The sequence below is a fragment of the Priapulus caudatus genome, unplaced genomic scaffold (genome assembly GCF_000485595.1).
Source record: "Priapulus caudatus unplaced genomic scaffold, Priapulus_caudatus-5.0.1 Scaffold603, whole genome shotgun sequence".
NCBI classification, from domain to species: domain Eukaryota; kingdom Metazoa; phylum Priapulida; class Priapulimorpha; order Priapulimorphida; family Priapulidae; genus Priapulus; species Priapulus caudatus.
Window position 1 is genome coordinate 137,939 of NW_014577664.1, and position 8,359 is coordinate 146,297.

Here is an 8,359-nt window from a genome sequence, read left to right on the forward strand (position 1 = left end):
ATAGAAAAGCCTATCAATGCGGTGGCGGGAGGGCGCACTTGATTCGGTTGCCAGTGAGTTTATCAGAAGAATAGTGAGTTGAGCGCTGTCGCTCTGCGGCACTTGTTCTTTTAAATAATTCATTAATTCCTAAAGATTTAAAAAAAAAGTGCATATTCCGTTACCAGATGTCCATATCATTCGCTAACTGGGGTCAATCTTAATTTATGATCCTTGTACATGCGTAATGGAGTTTTGTAAAAGTGTATAGTAATGATATATGCATCGGTCTACTTATATCATCCTACACAGTTTGTCTAAGCATGATGCTTGCATATATATAAATAATTTTAATCACTGTAGCATAAAGTTTCACAATGGTTTACATAAAAGGTATAATTTACATCTGTTAAACTAGCTAGCAGTTCTGATGTATTACCTTTCAAGCTGGAAACTGGAAATTCAGTTCGCTCCCTGGGATACTGTACTTTGTATTCTCAGCTCAACTGTTCCACGTATATTTTAAAGGGTGTAAATTTAGTTCTCTTTGGGCTGCATGCCAGAGCCAAGGAATGTCACTGTGGCCAGTATTTTAAAATGCGAAGATTTGTGTGATGTTGCATTTGTCTACAATGTTGTAGTTTTTACAATTTATATGGCTAGTTATGAGCATTAGTAAGTGGAACGCAATTCATACATGTGTTACTGTGTAGTGGGAAAGTAGTTGTTTTGTTTAAACGATGTTTAACTATCTATGTGACAAGCTTGTTATTATCTCTAGGCAAAGTAGATATTCCACTGTGCGGTGTAGCATATCCGCTGTAAATAGTTTATTTCATTTGCCTTGATATAGGTATATCTTTCATTGTACTTATCAGTGTTTCCCCTGCATTGACACGAGCGAGGCGGGCCGCCTCGCTCAAATTTTCAGCCGCCACATAGAAATTTGTTCAAAACACTGCCTTGCTGACGAAAATCAATGTTCTTCCATCTATAAACTACACTTCATTGAACTAAAATCGAATAAAGCTTCAAACGTAAAACACAACGCCGTGTAGAGATTCAAGAGTCTCATACAATGCAGGGTTTCTTCTGAGGGAAAATTAGACAAAGGAGGTAATGGCCAGTTTGGGGAAAAAACGCTCATGATGGGTTTAAATACAGGATGTATTGATATACGTATAGGTATATAGATACAGGATATACTTATCAGTAAATACAGGATGTATTGATATACGTATAGGTATATAGATACAGGATATACTTATCAGTAAATACAGGAACATTTTCACAATGGCGATGTTAAATTTGACAACGATGGTGCGCCACTGTGCCTCTTATGTATAAGAAACCCTGCAATGTATTCAGAATAGCTTAGAATGCACCAAATTGCACCGTTTTTTCAAACCCTTTGCTTTGCTAGGACCTCAAAACGCGCAAACACCCAAACAAAATTACCACCTCACAGATCGTTTTGGCCAGGGGAAACACTGCTTATTATGAATCCTATATAAATTCATATCTTTTAGTATATAGATAGATCTGTATATTCTATATCCATTATTTTGTTCAGGTCAAGATTAAGGGGCAAAGAGTTCATGTGTCCTGCTTAGAATATAAAACTTCTTTTGTTGCTAGTATATGTTGTACCTGAGGATTAGTTGGGCAGTCAATGACCTTATTGCAGTGTTTCCCCTCGCCAAAAGGTCTGTGAGGTGGTTGATTTTTTTAGTGTGTGTGCGCATTTTGAGTCCTTAGGAAAACGAGTACCGCAGGTGCTCGCTCAGCTAGGGGGGTCCGGGGTCCAAATTTGGGAAAAAATGGTGCAATTTGGTGCATTATAAGCGCTGTTCTATGGAAGAACAGTGATTTTCGTCAGTGAGGCGGTGTTTTGGACAAATTTCTGTGTGGCGGCTGAGAATTTGAGCGAGGCGGCCCGCCACGCTCATGTAAATGCAGGGGAAACACTGTTATTTGGTTTATTGGACTGTGAAGGAGACTATTTACACGTAATACAAGTTTGTGCATTGTGCGGTAGGTAAGAAACCAAGTCTGGCTAGCCATGCTCCGCAGAGATATTTGAGAATTTGATCTGGTGTTTAGTGCATTTAGGCAACAATTCATACGTTACACAGATTGTGTTTGCAGATGCGAAATGTATACACACAGGTAGTGATGTCACGGTCATCGATTATACTCGATCATCGGTTGAACAGTGGCTCGAACCAAGCGCTTGGTTATCAAAATCCATAATCGATTTCATAGGGAAAAAAAACCCAAAATAAATGTCAAACCTAAACAAGAAAACTTGGAAAAGTGATGAGAATCACAGATATCATCACTACTATACAAGTTATCCTTTATTAACATACATGTATTATACACACAGTAGTAAACACTGCAAAACAAACAGTAAACAGGGCTAAACAAGCACATACATGCACACACGTACATGCACACGACGTTACGCACACGCAGGCATTCAACACCCCGAGTAACCGATTGTAACCGACTAACCGATCATCGGTTACTTGGGTCCAACCGACGATCGATTACGAAATTACAACCGATTGACAACACTACACACAGGGAATTGTCTGGTAAATTGTTATGATTAGTTATGACTGACCTAGCTGCGATAAACACTGTTTGCTATTAATTAAATTTTATACTAGTCTTATCAGGTAGAAACAGGATTACACGTGTACATATAGCTATAGATTACACATTGATATAATCAGAAGTAGATAATAGGGAATTTTCCCTATTATCTACTTCTGATATAATATCAGGAGTCTATCAATATTGATAGACTCCTGATAATATCTAAATATAATAAACTGCCGTAGTGATGACTGACTGATAGTTGACCCACATTCAAAAATATAGTATAATACATGGGGACAGAGACCAACATGATGATATGAGTTGTTGTTTACGTGTTTTTTAGACTGTTTCTGTAGTGTGCAATTTGAAAATATTGTATTACATCATTTACTATTCATGATTATGTATTAGTATTTACAAAAGCACTGCAAAAAACGTCTTGAGTGTACTCCTGACCACTATTTACTCTTTAATTTTCAAACTATATATATATACATGTGTGTTACACAATATATACATGTTTTAATAACTGATTTATAGCATACCTTGCCACTTTGACGTTAGCTGAACATTTGTGAATTTGCCAGTGTTTGCAAGTGGCTGAAAGTGCCTGTGAAAAGCTGACCGCGTCCTTAAGTCAGGTGCCGTTGTAGGAAACTTTAAACATTCTCTAAGCATACAACGGAGTCCCTGTGAAAAGATACATGACAATTACTGAATAGTCAGGTATATACCTATCAGTAACAAAATATAAGAATCGCAAAAAGCAGACATGCAGTTAAAAAAAAACGACTTAAACACATGTTCACATAAATATTACTCCTATATGCCATCAGATCTTACGATCGATGCAAAAAACCATTAAATTTACCTAGAATCAAAACTAATGATTAATCATGCGAGGCATTTGGAACAAATAGTTATGCACATACACATACACGTGCACGTAAACTAACAGCATTGTATCAGATTTTGATCAGATCCTCCTATCATCCTCCTATCATCTCAGTCCTATTCATTTCATAAATTATCTCAACATGGAAATGCATTTTATGGCTAAATATAAATCATGGTGATTGAGTTACATAACCAAGGGTCTCTGTCTCTGTATACTTTCTTGGTAATTAGCTGCCTTGACATTTAAATTGACTACGTCACGAGTTTTCTATGGTAAAATTTGAAAAATGTTTGTTGCCATTTTTTTACATTAAAAGTAAGAACTAACGGGACGAAACGTATCGTCAAATTCTTACCTGATAAGATTGTTTCTCAACCAGTTAAAAATCCAAAAAAACCTGGACGATTTGATATTATGTTCCTGACATTAATTGCTTGCTATGGGCTATGTATGAGTCACGAGTGTATGTTCACATCAAACAATATAGTAAAATAGGAAGCATAATGCAGCAATTTAACCATAAAAGGTGAACAGAATTACTTATATTTAGTGATATAAAGGAATTTTATTTTTTATTTTTTATTTTTAGTATTTACGGTGACGTAATCAATTTAACAACAATATATACATTTAAAAACACCACTTTTAATTATGCATAACACTGTTATATATATAGCAAGTTCACTTGTGCTGTGATGGAAAGAATTAGTATATTAAATATGGGTACAATTTAAAAATAAAACACTAGCTTTTTTCAGAAATACAATATCAACCATCAATAAAGCAGGAACCAACACATGCAAGAGAGTCCAGATGCGCTGAGCTGGCTACAGTACAAGGGGCTGAGTGATTACAGAAGATTCCACGTGAAAATTGTTACTGGAGGAGCCAGTGGTGAGCAATCAAGGGACTGCCAGTATCTGGAACAATACAATCAACTCTTCTATTACCACTGCTGATATGAGTTTTGTGGCTGGGTAAAGTCAACTCAAAATGCTCTTGAATTGTGTACACATGTAATTGGCAGTCTGCTGGGCGAGAGGCCTGCAAGTCATGGTGCTAGCAACTCAATGTGTATGCAATCAATGAATGTGGTGGTGTTTTCACGAAGCTAAATCTCAGCTAGCAACTCGTGCCAACAATGTGTGTAGTGGAAGACAGATATTCTTTTGATGGATGTAGTGCTGCTTCTATAGTAACCAGGGATATATTAAAGAGACTACCTCGAGAACAACTATACATGAATTGACGCAAAGCTATATAGGAGTAATGCTGACACCTGCCTATATAGTAATATGAAATATATGACAGATGGGATACATAAACCGGTGCATAATCGGTATACAAAACTATACATTGTTAGGTAACTACTGATTAATCACAGCTGCTGCATCAATGTAACCTGGTGTGGAGCACCTTGGCCAATGCTACACATCACAGCTACAGATATACAGGCGCTGGAGAGAATAACCACCACATGCATGCAAGGCAAGTGGCGCCACCATTCTCATAAACAGGACTAGTTAATGGGTTACGAGGTAGATATGAGTAGAAGCGATTAATGCAAAGTTCTTGAATAATTAGTGCAAGCAGTAATTCAATATAAGAATCAACTGCAGCCATGGCAATAGCAACTGGAGGAAGCACTTTGACAACCGTGAGAGTATTGACAGATGATAACACGCATTGAGCTTTAGTTAAATACATTGAATGAGTTGACATAAACTTGTTTGAGTAGCTAAAAATACAATACACAGACTAAATAAATTGTGAACATTTCTCTCCCATGCTATTTAATTATAACCTTAGCTGTTAATAATTTTTGTTAGTTTTTATAATTTTATATATTATTAACTGTAGTCATGGGCTAAATTTGGAAAATAGCTTCTGATGGATTTATATGGCAGTAACGTACCGGTACTTCAAGCACATTACAAGTATTCTTGTACTAATTCTGAGACCACTCAGTCACACGTTTAAGCTAGCAGTTGCAGTTTAAATATGCCCTTATGAAGTCACTGATCTAATACTAGTAGGGGTTTCTGCAGCTTGCATCAAGTGCCAACAGTTGGGTATACTAGGGGCAATGTCGATCTAGTTTTATGCAAGAGTACATGCAATAAGAGAGTGGAGAAAACATTTTTTACAATGATGGTAAACTGGGGGTTTCCACAAATTCCAGCATGCTACCAGTAAGTTACTAACTTTTACTGAAGCAACCCGTGCATACACTAATTTACATTACACAACTTCTCACATCAAGTAACTCACATACATCACAATCATAATACTTATATGCTGTATATAATAACGCATATATATATATATATCTACTAATGCTGTTTTACATGCTCATAGTTATACTGGAGACTCATGACATGGAAAACTTTCTCCAGATCTGTATATTTTGGATGGATAGATCTGGGTATGGATTGATTTATATATATGTTGGTTGAAATGTGCTGTTTTACTGCTGAACATACATAGCAGTGCCATAGTTGGGTTAAGGTCCAAAACTATTGCCTGATTGTGAATAGGCCTACATGTTGCTATCTTTGGGATTATAGAATGTTGTTAGTGGATTCACATAGAACATAGAATTTTAAACTGGGAGGACATTTTTACACATTTTTGTACTACGAATAATACTGAAACTGCAAGAACCCCACCAATGATAATAAATTATTTAGTAAATCGTAATACTCCTAGTACAAAATTAAGAGCTAAATAAGTGCCTAAAATAAAATTAGACAAGTTCACACGGACCATACATCATTATCACAACTATTCACCATGGTAGTCGACACATGTACAGCAAGATGCTACCGGCAATGTAGATTACTATCACTGACAGTGACACACATTTGATAATCGACATACTGTACGCGCCGCGTCGTAATAAAGTTGTAACTAGAAACTTAGAATTCGGAACGCACGTATGAAAGCAAGGCGGTACCCAGATTTACACCCGAATTATTCTATAAACAACGATGCAATTACGACAATCTAGGTTTTAAAATGACGACCAGTGATGCTAGTTTTGCATTTACCTGGAATCTTGTGGAATAACCAACAATTTGAATAAAATTGCAAGCTTTGAAATTATCATCAAATATAGCTCCCAGCAACGAAAGTGGTCTCCACCATCTCGTGTTTACTCATGACCGGTTAACATATCTAGCGGATTGATATACTAAAACGTAGTACATTAGTCTACATGGAAAAATTACTAGTTAGGGTGGAGCAAAATGTGAAATGACAAATATTTAATTATTTATTTATTTATGTTTTGGTTGCTACCTTCATATCTTTTAAAAAGTGCGCATATTATAAATATAATTATTTCCCTAAGTAGTTTGGAAACCGCTAAGGCTCACGGGAACCTCGTGATGTCATTTAAAATTACAACATGGCCGAGCAGCTTCTGACACGAAATAAACATCCAGACGCAACAGGCAGGCCAACTCTTGGTAAGAGAACGCATTTCACTGTTAAACAGATTCGACATGTCTTTTGGCGGCCGTGGCAGATATTTAAGATGCTGTCAGACACATCACTAGGACCTATCTGCTTCAACAAAATATACGTTATGTCAGTGTGATATTTGATTCACTCTGGTTGAATGAACTTTATCTCGTTCTAAATACTGGTCAACAGACTGTGACAGTGGTTTGAGTATCCTTTGTTTTAGCTAGAACGGTATATTCGAAGCTCATTGTGCTTATTTGATTCGGAGTGGCTGGAGGTACGGCAGCCGTCGTTCGTTGAAGCCCCGTTTTGGCGTTTGTTAGCTCTAGTACTATAAATAGCCCGCGTACGGTACAGTGACTGTCGCAGGGCTATAGAACATCTTGAACTAGATTTCGCAGCTGCACCGGCCCAAGGATAGAGAACATGGGTCCCAATAAAACCAATGTGCCTAACCCTAACCCTAATTCTAACCCTGGCCCTAACGGCCCAAGGATAGAGAACATGGGTCCCAATAAAACCAATGTGCCTAACCCTAACCCTAACCCTAACCCTAATCCTAACCCTCTCCTCCTCCTATCCTCTCTATCCTCTCTCTCCTCTCTATCCTCTTTCTCTATCGATGTTCTCTATCCTTGAACCGCTGCACCAGCTCCCCAAAGTTCCCACGAAAAATCGCTCACAAAACGCAAAATGATCGGGCTTTTTAACACTTATCTATCTACGTGGACATCTCACCTATCTTTTTGAACACTTTCCACAACTTTGCACCATGTATTTATGCATTTATTTGTCACAAGTCAGCACTACTCAGTACTGGCAATTCTGTTTGAAATATTGTGGCGTGCGCACGCGTGACGTCACCGGTATTGTATATACATGCACCATAGCAGGGTTCTCCCCAGGATGAAATTCAAACAGGGGGGAGGGGAGGGGAGGGGGAGGGGGGGGGAACTAAGGGGGCGTGTTTTTTACCGTACCACTAATTAATGCGTAAAATCGCCACCACACCATAGACGGTATTTGGGGTTCTTCTATATATAAGATAGCTGAGTCGGTGTACAGTTAGTGTTGGGTGTGGGACAGGTTGACTGTTTGTACTTGTGTATTGTCTGCAGTGCATGCGTGGCACGGTAAAAATACACGTGCCGGGTGTCCTGGTCGAATGGGAATTCTTGACGATCGATTCCCACGCTGACAAACTTTTATTGTGGAGGAATTTAATCGGGGTGGAGGTAATTTAAACGGGGCGCAACGATTGAAACAGGGGGGAGTTTTCCCAAACGGGGCGCGCGCCCCCCGTTTGCGCAACGTAGGGAGAACCCTGGGACGATTACCCACCAGGACAATTACCCACCAGGACGATTACCCACCAGGACAATTACCCACCAGGACGATTACCCACCA

General features: G+C 38.3%; 1 protein-coding gene and 1 long non-coding RNA gene across 2 annotated transcripts in view; one reads left to right on the forward strand and one right to left on the reverse strand.

Annotated features, from left to right (window-relative positions):
* The window catches only part of LOC106812051, a 21,554-nt gene extending 14,930 nt beyond the window's left edge, over positions 1-6,624 (reverse strand). The window contains exons 1-2 of the long non-coding RNA XR_001394277.1: positions 6,535-6,624; positions 3,132-3,276 (exon numbers count right to left, since the gene is read on the reverse strand). This is a non-coding gene — a long non-coding RNA (uncharacterized LOC106812051). The remainder of the gene's footprint in view (positions 1-3,131; positions 3,277-6,534) is intronic.
* Positions 6,625-6,904: 280 nt separating this feature from the next.
* LOC106812049 (atlastin-2-like) overlaps positions 6,905-8,359 on the forward strand; it is a 19,371-nt gene continuing 17,916 nt past the window's right edge. The window contains exon 1 of the mRNA XM_014815811.1: positions 6,905-6,954. The gene's annotated coding sequence lies outside the window, so the exon portion shown is untranslated. The remainder of the gene's footprint in view (positions 6,955-8,359) is intronic.